The following is an 18,525-nucleotide window of genomic DNA, read 5'->3' on the forward strand; positions in this document are numbered from 1 at the left end:
GGGACTTTTCGTTATCTTCGGCGCTTTGCGCGGAAGGTCTTTGCATGCCCTCGGCGCTTCGACGCGGAGGGACTTTTCGTTGCCTTCGGCGCTTTGCGCGGAAGGTCTTTTCCATGCCCTCGGCGCTTAGGCTCGGAGGGACTTTTTCTTGCCTTCGGCGCTTTGCGCGGAAGGTCTTTTCCAATTGGAAAATAAAGAATAAAGAATAAAAAATAAAAAATAAGAACTGAGGCTCAAGGGTGCTGCGGGCCACTCAGCTCCGCGAGCCCTGGGCTCATTTCTAGAAGTGTTTAAGCACACACATCGCACCGATGACTCCCCCCTTCACTGCGACGGAGGGGGAAAGATGCTTCGGTGCTTTTTCACAGCCATATTTTTATGGGGACCTTGTTTATATTTCACAAGGGGTTACAATGGGTTGCCGCCTTGTTAAAAACCTCACAACTTCGGCAACCGAAGCGATTACGCGAAGACTTTCCCTGTGAGGAAAAGAGTATGTGCCCTTGAATACATTGTTCAAATAAACTGGATTAATATTACAAATTATTTCAAAAAAGAAGACAACTTGGAACTAGACAAAGTAGCGCTGGAGCATATCCTTGTTCCAGGAGTATGGCTCCTCGACTCCTTCGAGTGTGCGAAGCCTGCAGGCTTCCGGTCTTGCCATCGAAGCGACCAAGAATGGTCCTTCCCATTTGCTATGCATTTTCCCTTGTTGCTTACTCTTCGGGATGCGTCGAAGGACGAGATCACCCTCCTTGATTTCCCGAGGACTCACTTTCTTGTTGCGCCACCTTCGTGTTTCGTCCTGGTATTTGCCGAGGTTGATTGCCGCTTGGGTTTTGATGGCTTCGATTGTGTCTATTGTTGGTTTGATGTCCTCGTCGGGTGCTTCTGTCCTATAAGACCCGTGTCGAAACTCTTCTAGAGTCATGGCCTCTTCGCCATAGAGGAGTTTGAAAGGCGTGAATTTTGTGGCCCTCGACTCCGTTGTGTCGTGAGACCAGATTACTTTTGGCAGCTCGTCAACCCACTTGCCCTTCGGCTGCTCTGTGATATTCTTCTTGATCCCTATGAAGATGATCCCATTTGCTCTTTCAACTGCCCCATTCGACTGCGGGTGGTATACTGAGGCGAAGCACAGCTTGGTGCCCAAATGCTGACAAAATTCTCTAAATTTTGTGCAGTCAAATTGTTTGCCGTTGTCCACTGTGACTTCTCTGGGTACGCCGAAGCGGCATACGATGTTTTGCCAGAAACATTTTTGCAAAGTGGCGGCTGTGATGTCGCGAAGAGCTTTGGCTTCGATCCACTTCGAGAAGTACTCCACAGCTACTGCTGCGTACTTGAAATTGCCTGGAGCTGTTGGCAAGGGTCCCACTATATCTATGCCCCATCGCGCGAGGGGCCAGACTGGGGGTATGAGGCAGACTTCTTCGGGTGGGAATCACGATTTCATGAGCGTCAGCCATGGCCGAAGGCCAATAGAACCCTTCGCGGAAAGCTTTTCCCACTAGGGCTCGTGTTCCAATGTGCGAGGAGCACATTCCAGTGTGTATCTCTTGCAATAATTGTCTGCCTTCGGCTTGTGAGATGCATTTCAACAACGGAGCGCAAACACCCCCTCGGTACAATGTGTCACTGATTATTGAGTAGCTTCGCGCCCGAAGGGCGAGTTGTTTTTCTTCCTTTTCATCTTCCGGTACGAAATGCCCCCGAAGGTAAGCCATGATTTTTGACCTCCAGTCTTCGCTTGAAATAGCATTGACGAACTTCGCTGGCTCTTAAGCGCAATTTACCGAACCACTTTTGATCGTTTCAAAGAATACATCCGGAGGCAACGGGTCATTTTCTGCTGTTGCCTTCGCCAGTACATCTGCATGTTTGTTCTGTGTTCTAGGGTAGCTTCGCAAGCTGAAACCCAAGAAGTATTTTTCCATGCTTCAAACAGCTGCCAGGTACTTCGCTAACTCTGGGTTGAGTGCTCTGTATGTTTTGCCAATATGGTCTGTGATGAGTTTAGAGTCAGACTTGATAGACAATCTCCTCGCGCCGAGTGCCCTTGCCTTGCGAAGGCTTAGAAGCAGACCTTCGTATTCTGCAACATTATTTGTGCACCCCGGAAAGTCTAGCCTTGCGGTGTATTTCAATTGAGTCCCCGAAGGTGCCATGAGGATTGCCGAAGCGCCTGACCCATTCTTGCAATAGGCTCCATCACATTCCAACTGCCAAATGGATTCAATGACCGGAAGATTCTGTGAAGGTGTTGCTGGTGTCCAATTGGCGACAAAATCTGCCAAGACTTGAGACTTGATTGCGCTTCGCGGAATGAAATCAATGGTGTGCGATGCCAATAGTGTTGCCCATTTCCCAATTCTGCCTGAAGCCTCTCTGTTTTCAAACATGTCCCGAAGGAGAAAAGTTGTTGGGACTTTGATCTTAAAACTCTGGAAATAATGGCGAAGCTTCCTAGTCGCCATTACCACTGCATAGGCCATCTTCTCCATCTCTGAGTAGAGGAGCTTCGATCCGTTTAGAGCTTCGGATACGAAGTAGATTGGTAAATGCTTTAGAGTGCCCTCTATCATTCTTTCTTCGACTAGAGCTGCACTCACCGCCGAGCTCGAAGTTGCGATGTACAACAAGAGCTCTGCTCCGAGAGTTGGGCTTGTCATTACCGCCAAGTTTTCCAAGTAATTTTTCAGATCTTCGAAGGCTTTGTCTTGGTCAGGACCCCAATGAAAATTTTCCGAGCCCTTCAACACCTTGAAAAATGGAAGAGATTTCTCCACCGAGCGCGAAATGAACCTGTCGAGCGAAGCTAGATGGCCTGTCAACTTCTGCACATCCTTCTTGGACGAAGGTGGTTGCATTCTTCTTATGGCTTCGATCTTTATCGGATTTGCCTCGATGCCCCTCTCAGTGATCATGCATCCCATAATCTTTCCCCTTCTGACACCGAAAACACACTTCTCTGGATTCAATCTTAGCCCATGCTTGCGAAGGTTGGCGAAGGTTTTGCGAAGGTCAACTATGTGGTCTTCGCGCTTTTTGCTTCACACGACAACATCGTTGACGTACGCAGAGATATTCCTGTCCAGCTGAGTGTCAAGTACTGCTGCGATGGTTCTGTTGAACGTGCACCCAGCATTACGAAGCCCTTCAGGCATCCTTACGTAGCAGTACGTGCCGAAGGGTGTGGTAAAACTGATCTTCTCCTCATCTGATTTCTTCATGAATATCTGATGATAAACGGAAAAACAATCTAGCATGCTTAGCATTTCTGACCCAGCAGCCGCGTCTACCAAGGTGTCTATGCGGGGTAAGGGAAACTCATCCTTCGGGCAAAACTTGTTCAGAGTGGTGAAGTCGATGCACATTCTTCAATTTCCATTATTTTTTGGGACCATGACTACATTTGCCAGCCATTCTGGGTACTGTACTTCGCGGATTACCCCCGCATCAAGTAACTTTTGAACCTCGCTTTGAGCGGCTTTCTTGCGGTCTTCGGACATGGTACGAAGACGCTGCTTGCGTGGCTTGACCTTCGGATCGACCTTCAGTTCATGCTCCATGATTTCTCGGCTGACTCCTCGTAGGTCCGAGGAGGACCATGCGAAGACGTCTTGATTGTTCCTCAGAAATTGTATCAATCTGGACTCTTCGGCTTCTTCGAGGCCTTTGCCAATTGTCACTGTGCGGTCTGGCACATCTTCGCAGTGCAAGACTTTTTTGGTGTGCTCTGCCGGTGTAACACCTTCTTTTTCAGTCCGCCCGGAACTAAGTGGCTTCGCTTCCTCCTCTTCGGTGTCATTGTTACTTGCTTCAATGGCATAGACATTTTTCATTGTGCACGCTGCATTGTCTTCGCATCTTCTGGCTTCCTCCTGGTTGCCGAGGATCATGATGACCCCTCCGGCTGTTGGAATTTTCATGCATAGGTAGGCTTGGTTGATTACTGCCGCGAACTTGATAATGTTGTTGCGGCCGAAGATGGCATTGTACGGGTAGGCGATGTCTATGACATCGAAGGTTATGACTTCTGTTCTTTGGGTATTGCCTTCGCCAAAAGTTACATACAGATCGATCTTGCCGAGGGCTTCGATTCTTTTGCCCCCGAAGCCGATGAGTGGGTACTTGGACTTGAGCAGGTTCTTCTCTGTGAACCCCATCTTTAAAAAACACTGCCAGGTGAGGACATCCGCGGAGCTACCGTTGTCGACGAGGATTCGACCGACATCGTTTCCCGCAAAGTGAACGGAATTTCTTCCAATGTTTGCAAGAATGACGAGGGGATCATTGTGCGGGCAATGTTGAAGCCTAAGGTCAGCTTCGGAGAAGGTAATTGGGACATGAGACCAGGTGGTGCGGAATTGTTTGCCTTCACAAACGTGTGAGACTGTGCAGAGGTATTCTTTCCTCTGACGCTTCATCTCATGCATTGGTTCGTTTGATCCGCCGGAAATGGCGTTGATGACATTCACCGTACCTCCGACCGGGTAGTTGACTCTCTCTGGGATTGTGCCGGGCTCTAGTTTCGGGGGGTGGAGGGAGGTAGTTGGAAGTTTGTGGTTGGGATTGTGGACGCCACCCTTGATGTTGCGCCGAAGGGTTTTGGATTTGTGGGAAATGTGGAGCCGAAGGTGCTGGTAGGGCTGGCGGGGTATATGTGGGGTTATATTGGAATGTTGGGAAGGATGGCGAGAGGGTGGGGTATGCCGAAGTCCAATGGGGCTGATGCGAAGGCTGCCATTGGATTTGCGAGGGTGGACCTTGCGGTTGATGCGAAGGCTGCCACTGAATTTGCGAAGGTGGACCTTGCGGTTGGCTTGTGTGTGTAGAATTGACGGGCTCCGCTGGCTGTTCGCTATTTGTGGCTCTCTCCAACTCTTCTTTTTTCTCCTTGATGAGGAAGCACTCATTGGTCCAATGGCCTTTGTCCCTGACGTGGATGCAGCAGTAGGGTACTTTCTGTTTTCGGCCGGAATTTTCTTTCCGACCACGATTGGAATTGCTTCGATCGCTTCATTGGACTGATACTGGTTTTGTCGGTCGCGGTTGCGCCCCCTTTTTTCATTCATCTCTTCTATTCTCCGATGTTTTCCTATGTTAGAAACACAGTACTCTTGCATGATCTCGAAGAGTCTACTTAGGGTCTTCGGCCTGCGGCGTTCGAGGTACTCTCAGCATGTCCCGAGACTCAAACCGGCGATTGCGGCATCGATGATGGTCTTCTCGTCTACATTCGGAGCTCTTGCACGAAGCCTAACGAGGCTGTGCATATATTCTTGCAGCGAACACCCCCTTGCTTTAAGTTGTGGAAGGCACATGAGTTGACCTCTTCAGGCTTCGGCGCCCTGAAGGCAGCGGTGAGCTCTTTTTTGAGCTAGTCCCAAGTATGGATGTGGCCTGCCGGGAGATTGGAGTACCAATGCTAAGCGAGGCCCTTCAACGAGAGGACGAAGGCTTTAACTTTGCAAGCCGCTCCGCCTCCGGACGCTTCGATGGCCGTTTCGTACTTGAGTAGGAAATCTCTTGGATCAGAGTCCCCATCGAATTGTGGGGGGATAGTTGGGTTGAAACGTGGAGGCCACGGGATCTCTTCGAATTCTACAGAGAGGGGTGTGGTGGGATTTTGCTGTGGGTAATGATGTTGAGGGCGAAGCTGGTTTGTTATCATGTACTCGCCTTCCTCATGGTCCGAGTACTGGTCTTCGATGAAGGGGGCTTGCCTGCGAAGCCCTTGAGGCTGAGGCACTTGTTGCACTAGTCTTGGTTCTTGACGAGGGGGCTTCATCATCACCAAATGATCACGAATGGCTTGGCGCATCGCTTTGCAGCAAAGCTCCTGTTCCTTTAACTTGTTTAGTTGGTCCTCCATCTCTTCGGGAGTGAGCTGGAGGCCTTTTCCCTTTGCTCCTGCAGGTGGTGGCCCATTTGATGGGCCGGCTTGTGCTTGCTGTGCTTGATGTTGTCGCTCTGCGAGGCGTGCGTCGATTCTCTTCATAGCTTGGATGTCTTCGGCGGAGATGCCGAGATCGTGGAGGTCGACCTCAAGGCCTCCGTCGGCGAGGTCCTTGATCTCGAGGTCGTCGGCTTGGTCTTCGTTGTTGTCGCCGTGTGTCGCGACAACGACGGTGTTGTTCGTGGGCAAGGCTTCGCATTAGCCTCCGAAGCCACTGGGTTTGTTTTCTTCTTCGCTGCCATGTGGTCGTGTCGAGGACGAACTGTGGGTGGGCGCCAAAACTATTGGTGTAGGACGCTTTCCGGGATGAAGAGGTCACAACAGTTCGGTTGACAAACAGCGAAGTCTACGAAGGAGTGGAAAAGACACAATAATGGCACGAAAATCAAAGTGATAGCATTTGCTCTCTGTTTCATAATGATTTGTACAGTTACATGGGGTATTTATAGCCCAACGGTTCACCTACCCACCTGCTATAATTCCCATATTGCCCCCTAACTACCCCAAATACAGAATATTCCATGGGTCATTTGGTAATATCAGATATACAAACTTAGTGGATTATAGCTGGCTCGATATGTGGGGCTCTGTCTTGCTCTGAATCCGTCGCCGTCCAGCATCTTTGATCAGGCCCCCGCCAAATAGGCCTTCGCTGAGTGAGCTGCCCGCTGCACCCGCTCAGTTTCCGCGCGGCTTTGCCTCCTTCATCTTTGGGTCTTCGCTCAGTACCTTCGCGACAGAGCGGGACAGGAGCCGCCAGACTCGAAGACGTCATGCGGTGTCTTCGTCCGAGCTCCCTCGATCACAAGCCTTCGCACCAGGGTCTTCATTCCGATGTCTTTGCTCTCGCCCGAGGCAGGGCCGGCTCAGGCACCATGCGGCGGAGGCGACCGCCGGGGGCCCAGCACGGAAGGGGGCCCAATGTCTGAGAATCCCCAGGTAGCCAAATGTGCTAATCGCTGATCAGCGGATAGCGATACGTCGCGCTGCTCCGAGCCTCTAATTGGCGATTGAGCATACGAGCGACGAGGAGGAGGAGGAAGCTCTCGCCGTCGCCGACATGCCCTGGTCTCTACATGCCTGTCGCTCCAGCTGCCGTAGGGCAGACACTGTCTGTCTCCATCACGACTTCACAAGCTAAGCAAACTCTGCAGTCTGCACCCTTGCAGGAATCAGGATTCGATGGGCTTGGCGAGCCTGTCCGCGTGCTAGTGCTGTACTGTTGCAGCTAGCTGCACTTTTTATTTTGTACTAGGCAATTATGTCCGTGTGTTGCTACAGACAAAATTAGTATAAGTATCGGATATGTGTTGGTGCCCGTGTGTTAATTTGTAGGGATCTACGTGATCGAACCGTGGATAGAGAGGGTTGGTTCGACTCACATACAGGATGGACTAAGACCAATATACCAAACTAAAAATTTAGATGAAAATCTTACTTGCTTTAGTAATAGGTAAAATTTAGGTGAAAATCTTACTCGCTTTAGTAATAGATATAGAGTAGATTATATATATTATTTTTTAAGAATTATATATATGCCAATATTTAGCCTAAAGGCCCATAAAGTCTGGTTCGCTCTGGGGCACTCAAAATCATAGAGCCGGCGCTGGCCCGAGGAAGCTTCGTCCTGAACTGGCGTCTTCGCTCTCAGCGAAGGTGGCTCAACGAAGGTGGCTCCCCAACTGGTTAACTTTGGTTAATATGAGTCGTAACGTTAGCACGGGCAATATACTAGTAACTTATTAAATACACATCTATTTCACCAATATCCAGAGATTACCAAAACTTACATAACCCACACAGATCACCGAAACTTAATGCAGACACGAAGTAGGTATATTTTACTAAAACTTTGAACAAGATGAAACGTAGATTACCGGAACTTAATTAATTAATCTAGTACTGAAATAAGCAAACTACAGTCTACATATAAGCAGCCGTAGCAGCAGCGGTAGCAGCAACTGCTCTCGTCGTCGTCGTGGCAGCCTTCTTCTTCAGCCTTCGGTGATTCCGGCGTCGGCGACAAAACTAGCGGGCTTCCTGCTTCCCGTAGGTCTTCTCGTAGCGTCTTTGGGATCATGATGTTGACGACCCTGTAATTTTGCGCCACATACGCGCCCACCCCTGTGCCATCCAGACCATTATTGCTCTCTTAAAAGCGGGGTAATCCTGTTTCGAAAACAAACTGCACTGAAAAGTCAAGAAATCGCCCCAAAACTGGAGATATCTGATTACTTTAATCTCGTGGATCTGCTTGTTTTCCGCATGCTGCACATGCATAGGTCATGCTGGATAACAGTGATTATATTAAGTGTTCTTGATGGACCACTTCTGTAGCCTGAGTTGTAGGGACAAACTTGTTGGAGACAACTATGCTCCACGGCTCATATCTTTAATCTCTGCTCCCTGTGTCTGAAAACAATCTAGGACTGAAGAATACGTATACTGCAATAGATGTTTTGGAGCAAAGCTCGGCCAAAGCGACAGATCAATTCCACACGTGCTAACAGATTATGCTTAGTAGTGGCAGTGGGTTCAGGGCCTTCAGGCCTTAAGAAGCAATTGATAGCCCAACAAAGTACTGTACAAATTGGAGCAAGTTCAGACGATCTGCTACACTGGCTCCTTCAACTCTTCTTGCAAAACTATAGTTTAAAACAGAAAAAGGCCATGGAAGTACACATCAAGAGCTACTGCCCTACTTGTTGTACCTAGGTCCATGGCAAATTGGCAATCCAGGAGGCATTGTTATAAATAATAACCTCTTCTGGACTTTCTACCCATCTTTTTCTTGAGCAAATCCTTTCTACATATTACTGTGTTCATTCTTGAAGCGCTCCCGGACGGCCAGAATGAAAGCCGATGCCCTTTCATCGATGTCGTCGATGTAGGAGGCACTTGCTGCTGCACCTACAGGAGAGGGCTTGAGCTGGTGCTTAATACTTACAGCAGAGTTGCTCTGGGGCTTGACGTACTTAGAGTAGACCATCGCCACCTTGCCCTTGGCACCTCTAGCACTAGTCTTCGTCATCGCCTCCATTTGTTTGCTTGGATGGTTGTGGTGGTTGCTTGGCAATGCAACTGGAGGTAGCCCCTGTATATATATGCAGGTTGGTGTGTGATCCACTGGATGCCAGTGACCAACTTTGCCTTTGGACGCCAGTGGATAACATGCATGCAGAAAAGAATCAAGGAATCATCTTTCATATATTTTCCAAGAAGATGCCGGAGATATGCGCATCTTTATCAATTATTATCATCCGTATATTCATGTTTCGCACGCAAGAATCTCTACAACATTGAGTCATTGACTGACAAGCGAGTCCCAAGATGAGAAGGGTCCAGTGAAGAGCGAGAGTAGTCAGAAAGCTCGGTGATCCTTCTGTAACTGCAGGTGCTCACCATGGCATGACATTACACGTTAGTTGTGTCCTCTTGATAAGATCCGGGTCAAGGTTCTTTGGGGCCCGTTCCTTTATTTTCCAGATCAGAAAAGATCTTTTGATTTGAATATACCTCTCGATAATACGTTGCAACAGAGCAGTTTTATCACATCCTCGTCGATCAAAAGATTCCTCTCTATCCCTTCTGATACATCCATGAAACAACACTTGATCACTAGCTTTGATACATCAATGAAACAACACTTGATCACTAGCTTTGATTCTGTGTATATGTTCTCTCCTCAGGCTGTCCGCACCGGTACTGGGAGAGGCACGCTACAGCCTCCTCCAGTACCGGTTTAGCGGAAAAATTGTCACATCGGGCTACTGGAAAGGATCCACTAAAATAGCGGAGACCTCCCATTCCGCCACTGCAAGCGGATGTATGGGAGCCCATCGAGGTGGCCGGTCCCATGGGCCCCACCCCAATGCCCTTGCGCCCTCCGCCGCGTCACGCGCCGCTACCCTTCCGAGCAGGGTTTCAGAAACCGTCCGGGAACCGCCGGTTTTCGGGATTTTTTTCCGTTTCCGGTCCGGTCCGAGATAGTAAACCGGGTCCGGTTTTTTATATTTTAGGATTCTAAATCCAAAAATACAAAAGTAAAATTTTTGTGCTACTGTTCCGGTTTTAAACAGTAACACCGGTTTTTTAAACCCTGCTTCCGAGTCGCGTGTCGCCGTGGAGCAGCCAGCGCGCTCTCTCCACTGCAGCTCCGCTCGCACGCCGTGGCCTCGAAACCGGCGAGGGAGGAGGAGATGCCGGCGTGGATCCGCTGCAGCCATGGAGGGAGGAGGGAGGAGCGAGGCGTCCGGAGCGCTTGAGGAGCCGCCAAGATCTGCGCGAGCTCGGCGTGGTGGAGCTCGAGGCCGCTGCGCCATGGCCTCCGCCGCCGGAGTGCGAGGGAGGAGGAGGGAGGATGCACCGGCGGAGCTCAAGGCCACCGCTCCATGGCCTCTGCCGGCGTGGCTTGTCCCGCCCGTGAGCTGGAGGAGGGCCGGAGCAGGGAGGGGACGGCGGAAACTAGACGAGCCAGAGCTGAACCTATATAGTAAAGGAGTACTTGTCAATTGTAGTAGGGGATTATCCCCTCCCGTTTCATCAAAAAAAAAACTGAAACTCTACTCTACAAGAGCAACCTTAATAATCGATATTCTGACGGGCTCTTTTTTTTTCTAGCAATCTCACTGCATAGACCACTAATATAAGTGGCACAAGCACATGATCAATTAGTCCATGCAAAGCATCAGAAATATCTTTTCTTCAAACTTGGAGTTGGGAGGAAAGGGCAGGTTGCAAGGGACGTCCACTACTGCCTCTACCCAGATGATCGGCGAGAGCCGTGACAAAACCTGAAGCTTTTTGGCCGGCAAAAGATCGGCCATGGGGAGCTTTACAGCGTGGCGCGTCGACCACCCATATGTCCTCTCCGATCACGAGTACATTCTTCTAGCAGAAGCAGTTGATCCTCATACGCATCTGCCGCCTCTCGCGACATTCGCGACGGCGGCTTGACTGAGCGGTGGTAGGAATCCATGGGAAAGGTGAAGCAGAGATGGATCCATGGCGAGGAGGAGGAGGATTGAAAGCGTCGGCGCTGCTGCGAGCTTATCCGCGCCGCGCCGATGGAGGATATGGCATCTGTCCGGTTACGTCTACTGGAATCTCAAGACGCGACCGCCATGTGATGGTGCGTTCTAGTTCCTCGGGGAGCCCCGCTCCGCCTGCTATCTGCTACAGCCATTGACATGACATCTGCCGACTCAGCTCCGCGTCATCCATCTAGACTGATCCAAGGCTTAAAACCGGCTGCAGTTTCAGTTCATATTCGTACACGTCCGCTAATTGCATCAGAAGCAAGGGAGAAAAGAGGAGAGAGGATGACGCGACGGACCTTTCGGCTGCTTGGGCGGCGGCCGCACGCGTCGAGTGAAACTGGGGTGTGGCGTCACTCTGGGCCGCGTCCGGCGGCGAGGCGAACACTTCTCCGCTGGGCCGACGCCTTGGGCCGTCTTGTTTGCCTACTCTCTGGGCCTTTTTCTGTTTGGATAGGAAAAAAGCGTATCCCGCTCGCTGGGCCTCCATTACGAGCTATCCGGCCTCGAGCCGGAGGTCAAGTAGGAGCCTCTCTTGGTCTAACAGGAGGAGGGAGGCCAAGCGGGGGAACTAGGCCTGTGGGCTTGCTCTGGGCGAGGCCCATCTGGGCGCTTTTTTCTTTTTTATATTTTAAAAAATTAAAATTTCAAAAATATATGTCCGTTTTGGAAAATTTCAAAAGTATACCCCGGTCGCCCCCCATAGGGCGACATGCCCCTTGCATGGGCCTGTCGCCCATCCAGAGGGCGACAGGGACCCGTTTGTAATAAAAATATTTACAACCAGACTTCTGAAGACCTATTTGTAATAAAAATATTTACGTATAGACTGGGGGCCGGTCGCCCGTTCCACGGGCGACAGGGGAGGCCGGTCGCCCCCCCATCAGGCGACAGGCCTCCCACGTTGTTGTTTCCTGGTCTTCATGTTTGGTCCGGTCGCTGGCTCGTTGCTCCAGTTCGGTTTAAGTAAAAAAAATGACGAGGGAGCTTTGGATGGCTGCATGCGTCTTCTTTGACTTTGTGAAAGGGCGTGCATGCTCGTGGGGTCCCACATATGCATGCAGCGTGTGCAAGTTTCCCAGCCACTTCCCTTTGGGTGAGTGAAAATTTGAAAAGTCAGTTGTGGGCTCTAGCTTTGTGCATAATATTGCTATTGGCTGGGCTCCTATTGCTGCTGTACTCTAGCCTGCCCTGCTGCTATGAGGCCGCTCGTGGATGTGCTCGAGCAAGTGCGCGTGAGGCCGGTCTGCCACGGCCTGAGGCCTGTCGCATATGTGGGACCCACGAGCATGCACGCCCTTTCACAAAGTCAAAGAAGACGCATGCAGCCATCCAAAACTCCCTCGCCATTTGTTTTACTTAAACCGAACTGGAGCAACGAGCCAGCGACCGGACCAAACAGCGACCGGACCAAACAACCAGGAAACAACAACGCGGGAGGCCTGTCGCCTGATGGGGGGCGACCGGCCTCCCCTGTCGCCCGTGGAACGGGCGACCGGCCCCCCATTCTATGCGTAAATATTTTTATTACAAATAAGTCTCCAGAAGTCTGGTTGTAAATATTTTTATTACAAACGGGCCCCTGTCGCCCTCTGGATGGGCGACAGGCCCATGCAAGGGTCTGTCGCCCTATGGGGGAGCGACCGGGGTATACTTTTGAAATTTTCCAAAACGGATATATATTTTTGAATTTTTTTTTAAAAAAGCGCCCCATCTGGGCCGCCTCTCGAGTCTCAACTCGAGATAGTTTGTTTGATTCGGCGCCTTCCTTTTCTGACGACGGGCCAGTGGGCCACGTTAGGCCTCCGTAGTCCTTACCCCCCTGGAGGCTGGATATTTTGGAGGCGGCGGTGGTCGTTTTCTGCCCGTGGACGCTGGTCGTTTTTCCGCATCCTTGTCCGACTTTCCAAATAGATGCCACTTTCACTATACTCCTTTTTCAAATCCTCTCTCTCTCAAGAATATTTGTAAAGTCACAAACGTCCGCAGATACAGGCATCCCAAATATCAAAACCTTTTTCTAGTGCAATGCTACCCAAGTGTTCGATTCGGTACATTTTAATTTTCTAATGCTGGGTGCACATGGGCGTGCCGGACAGTGCAACAGAGCTACAGGAGCTGCCTCATGATCTATCTATCCATCTCATAAAATATAGTATAAATGCATGGCTCACACAGTCACCAGCAATGCATAACCGGGGCCTTGTCTACTTTTCAGAGCTAGCTACAAGAGAGGTTTGAATGGTATAACTGGGGCCTTTCCTACTTTTCAGGGGAAGAGAGGTACTGTGGACCACAACGCCGGATCCACAAAAAGCGTAGGAGTATACCGTATAAGAGAATAATCTATCATGCTTGCTTGCGGGACGTACGCGTACGTGTGCATGTATACAGCCAAAATAGAGAATATGTATATGTATGAGCAATCACATATATGTGTCTACCGTATATTATTGAAATTGACCTGCAGGTTGTTTGTATACTAACAAACCTTTAACTTTTGAAATTTTTGAAAGCACATGGACGGCACGGAGAACGAGAGCTACAGGAGTTCTCTGCACTACCCCTCCGATCTACTATCTCATAAAATATACGGTATGTGGGGAGCACGCATTCACCTGCAACTATTTCACCGAGGCTGTGTTCACTTCCCTCTAATTTCTTCAAATTTTTCAAATTTTCCATCACATCGAAATCACATCGAAACATTAAATATAACAAATAACTCATGCATGGAGTACTAAATGTAGGTAAATAAAAAAACTAATTGTGTAGTTTTGATGTACGTTGCGAGACGAATCTTTTGAGCCTAGTTAGCCTATAATAGGACAATATTTACTACAAATGTTGTCGATGTGACCTTTTTTTTATCGGATTTTCGCGGATTTACACAGCCCGAGTGCCCTTATTCCTTCTTTTCAGAGAGAGAAGAGGAGGTGGACTCCACCAATTAACGCGCAGGCCCAGCGTTAGCGATAGCGTAAGAAACGACGACGACCATTGCTATGCAGACAAGAAACGCGTCAGCTGCGGCGGATCGCGGTCTTCCGACTCCGGTTGCGATGTTATTGTAGTAACAAACTGGTGGCTCTTGTTTATTTGGAAATATAATAAGCAGAACAAATTCAGCGGGCCGCGCGCGGCATTTTGAATAATTTCGGTACGTTTTGAGCTGCCGATTTCTAAGGCGGCTGCGATCGATGCGAGCAACACCGTCATGACATGCATGGATTCACGATACGCGCTTATTTTGGTTTTCGATAATGCTACAGTATGGTCGTCTGAAATTTAAAATCACTAGAAATTATGCGCGTGCGTTGTTACGGACGGAGTTGGTATAAAGATCGGATACATATATTAGTTGTTTACGGAGGGCTGGTCGGACTTGCATATAAGACGGACTAAGGCCCCACCTGTCAATGACACAAGATGGACCATCAAAAATTCAGGTGGAAACCTTACTTGCTTTAGAAATATATATGTATAGATAGCATAGTGCCCGTGTATTGCTATGGGTACTATGTAATAGATCTACGTAATATTATCGACAAAGTAATATCATCTCATTCACTCCGTGTACAGGTCATGCTGTGGTCATACGAGGCATTGATTGTCTGGGATTCGATTGGGACCCTAGTCGATTTATTTGGGTTCTAAATAGGATTTCGAATCATTTCTGGATTGCAGTTAGGAGTCCGATTGATGAAAAGCTAGTCCGACTCGCATATGGGATGAACTAAGACCCATTTGTCAATGGCATAAGACGGATCAAATCAAAAATTTAGGTAGAAACCTTACTCGCTTTATAAATAGATATAAATATGTTGCAACAGTTAATTATCAATGTTGCAACTTTTGTTTAATTTCTACATATTATATAATAAATGTTGAATGAAACATAGTGTTCATATTGCGCGGTAAGAATTTTCTTTCGAACGCGGCTAACTTAGGGCCGGCCGTAAATTGGATCGATGGTACGTGCCCCCTGTCAGTGATGTGTGCATGCATGTGAGGGGCAATGACAGAACCAACAGCGCATGCATGTGAGGGGCAATGACAGAACCAACAGCGTATGCATGCACATAATTTTGAAGATAAAAAATACTATAGTTTCAACACCGAGCATCGAAATCAAAATCCGATTGCACAGGTGTGTTTGGTTCAATAAAAGCTTCAAAACAAGATCTCACACCACTATATTTTGATGACATATTTTTTTTTGAGAGAAAGTACTTTTTCGCGTATTCTAATTTGACTATGATGTTTGCAAAAATTGCTTATGGATTTACACCATGTTGCTTTTGCATGCCTGAGTTCAGTTAAGTGGATATTGGTGTTCATATTGTGAAGATAGGATGTTTAGTGTCAACAGTGGATAAGGATAAACAATTTTGTTAGGTAGGTGAATGTTGATCGCATGATCAATAATAGACAACTTTAGCAGATCGATTGAGAATTTTGACTAATTGATTTTGGCATTTTTTTCATTGTGCCTAAAGCAATTTATGTGTTTTGAAAATTATCATCGAAATATATTCAAGTGGGGTCTTGGTCTAAAGGTCTCCTCGAAAGACATACACCTGTGCAATCAGATTTTGATTTTGATGGGTGGTTTAAGAACTACAACTTTTTTAAGTTCTAAAATTGCTTGCGTGTGTCATTGCCTGCACGTTGATTCCTAATCATTGTATTCCTAAAACGGTGCCATACGGCCAGTCTGATTTATGGCCGGCCGTAAATAAGTCACGCGGCTAACCTAGGGCCGGCCGTAAATTGGATCGATTGTACGGCCCCCTGTCAGTGATGTGTGCATGCATGTAAGGGGCAATAACAGAACCAAAAGCGCATGCATGCACATAATTTTGAAGATAAAAAATACTATAGTTTCAACACCGAGCATCGAAATCAAAATCTGATTGCACAGGTGTGTTTGGTTCAATAAAAGTTTCAAAACAAGATCTCACACCACTATATTTTGATGACATATTTTTTTGAGAGAAAGTACTTTTTCGCGTATTCTAATTTGCCTATCATTTTTGCAAAAATTGCTTATGGATTTACATCATGTTGCTTTTGCATGCCTCAGTTCAGTTAAGTAGATATTGGTGTTCATATTGTGAAGATATGATGTTTAGTGTCAATAGTGGATAAGGGTAAAGAACTTTGTTAGGTAGGTGAATGTTGATCGCATGATCAATAATAGCCAACTTTAGTAGATCGACTGAGCATTTTGACTAATTGATTTTGGCATTTGACTAATCAATAATAGACAACTTTGTTAGAGTATTTTTTTCATTGTACATAAAACAATTTATGTGTTTTGAAAAGTATCGTCGAAATATATTCAAGTGGGATCTTTGTTTAAATATCTCCTCTAAAGACATACACATGTGCAATCGGATTTTGATTTTGATGGGTGGTTTAAGAACTACAACTTTTTTAAGTTCTAAAATTTCGTGCACGTGTCACTACCCGCACGTTGATTCCTAATAATTGTATTCCTAAAACGATGCCGACCAGTTTATAATTGTATTCCTAAAACGATGCCGACCAGTTTAATTTACGGCTGGCCGTAAATAAGTCTTTACCTTTTTTATTATAGAGTCGAACGATATAGTTATTTTACAAATCATCTTTTATATTATAAATATTAATTTCTAATGTCGCACGACGTTGCACTAATTATTTTTTAATATTTTATCAGAGCGTGCAATGGATCGGAAGTCGGGTACATTTGTTCCCAGCGAGTTTGCAAGGCGGTTTGGACCGTGTTTAGTTGTTTACGTGTAAAAATTTTGTAAAGGAATTTTGCTAATTTGAAGTACTAAATGAATTTTATTTACAAAACTTTTTACACAGATGAGTTGTAAATCGCGAGACGAATCTAATAATGGTAACTAATCCATGATTAATCCATAATTAGTGGATGGTTATTGTAGCATCACTGTTGTAAATCATGGATTAAGTAGGCTCATTAGATTCGTCTCGCGATTTACAGCCCATCCATACAAAAAGTTTTATAAATAGAATTCATTTAGTACTCCATGCATATGTTTAAATATTTGATGTGACATTTTTTTCGCGTTTACAAGATTTTAGGGGGCGTTTAGTTCCCAAACGAGAAAATTTTTGGGCATCACGTCAATGTTTGACCAGATGTCGGGAGGGCTTTTCGAACACTAATTAAAAAACTAATTTCAGAACTCATTTGGAAACCGCGAGACGAATCTTTTGAGGCCTTTGACCGCATCATTAGCACATGTGGGGGTACTGTAGCACTTATGGCTAATCATGCACTAATTAAGCTCAAAAAATTCGTCTCGTCGTGTACATCCAAACTGTGTAATTAGTTTTGTTATTTAATTATATTTAGTGCTTCACACATGTGTTTAAAGGGGTGGTGAAAATTTTTGGGTGAAAATTTTTGGTAACTAAACGGCCTCTTACGGGTTATGATCTAAAGAGCCTCGGTTGTTTGCAGGCTCGACGCAGTCGCATGCACTGCACCTGCATTTCCATCTGCATCTGCATCTGCATGGTCGTCCGTCGGCCGTCGCCGGCTCTCTCCGCCTTCCTCCTTATCCTGTACCTATTCTTTCTTCTTTACCTAAAAAAAAGAGAAAGACGGGCATGTCCTTTACCATCCCCATTCACACTGCCACACCTGCTTCAGCATGTCCCTTACCATCCCCATTCACACTGCTTTTTTTTCGTTTTTACCGCACCGCCATGGCCAACCGTACGTGAGAGAGAGAGTTTTTTTTTCTTCGAAAACTTCATTAAGTATACTCATTAAATTCGTCTCGCGATTTACAGCCCATTCATACAAAAAAATTATAAATAGACTAGTATGTGTCAAAATATTCGATGTGACGTTTTTTTACGGAGTTTATAGAGTGGAAACTGACCTTTCCATACATGACAGAGCATTGGTCGAAATGCTACAGGCACGCACGAGCCCATGAACGGTACGGTGCACGTTGCGCACAAACTAGTTTGCCTTTGGTATGGGATAGTCGTCGCTTAGGTTTATTGATCGATTTCAAATATGACTGATGGCTTCATCAATATCATAAATTAGGACCTGTTTCTCGAATACCCTTTATGAGCTAAAATGAGTGAGATGAAAAGAACTACTCACTTGACCGGCTTCAGCTGTCACAGTGGCCGGTTGGAACGAGGGACAGTCGGGTTGCTGCACGGCTTCTGCTGGCTGCAGCAGCTCCAGTCTAGAGCAGCCGCTACGTGACCAGCCTAACAAAGCAATATTTCTGAGCAAGATAAATTAAGGCGAGAAACAACAAATCACTAAATTTCCTTTCCAAGGTAATTTGATAATATTTTTATGGTGAGTACTTGCGGTGGCCAAGGAAGGCCACGAAGCTACTGGTCCTGCAGATGCTAGGGTAAGTTGTGATTAACTCAAGGAGTACATTGGTCATCAACTCAAGGAGTTACCTTTGAGGAAAAACAAAATCAACTCTCGGAGTACCCGGAGCAAATGTTCTAGTCAAAACCGACCTA

The 18,525-nt window shown here is 47.1% G+C and overlaps 1 long non-coding RNA gene across 1 annotated transcript; it reads right to left on the minus strand.

Annotated features, from left to right (window-relative positions):
• Window positions 1-7,704: 7,704 nt before the first annotated feature.
• Window positions 7,705-9,053, minus strand: LOC120675797. Its single transcript, XR_005675492.1, has 2 exons — window positions 8,913-9,053; window positions 7,705-8,150 (listed from the first exon to the last, which is right to left on the minus strand). It is a non-coding gene; the product is annotated as an uncharacterized LOC120675797 (long non-coding RNA).
• Between the last annotated feature and the right edge of the window lie 9,472 nt (window positions 9,054-18,525).

This window comes from Panicum virgatum, chromosome 5N (assembly GCF_016808335.1).
Source record: "Panicum virgatum strain AP13 chromosome 5N, P.virgatum_v5, whole genome shotgun sequence".
Classification (NCBI taxonomy): Eukaryota; Viridiplantae; Streptophyta; class Magnoliopsida; order Poales; family Poaceae; genus Panicum; species Panicum virgatum.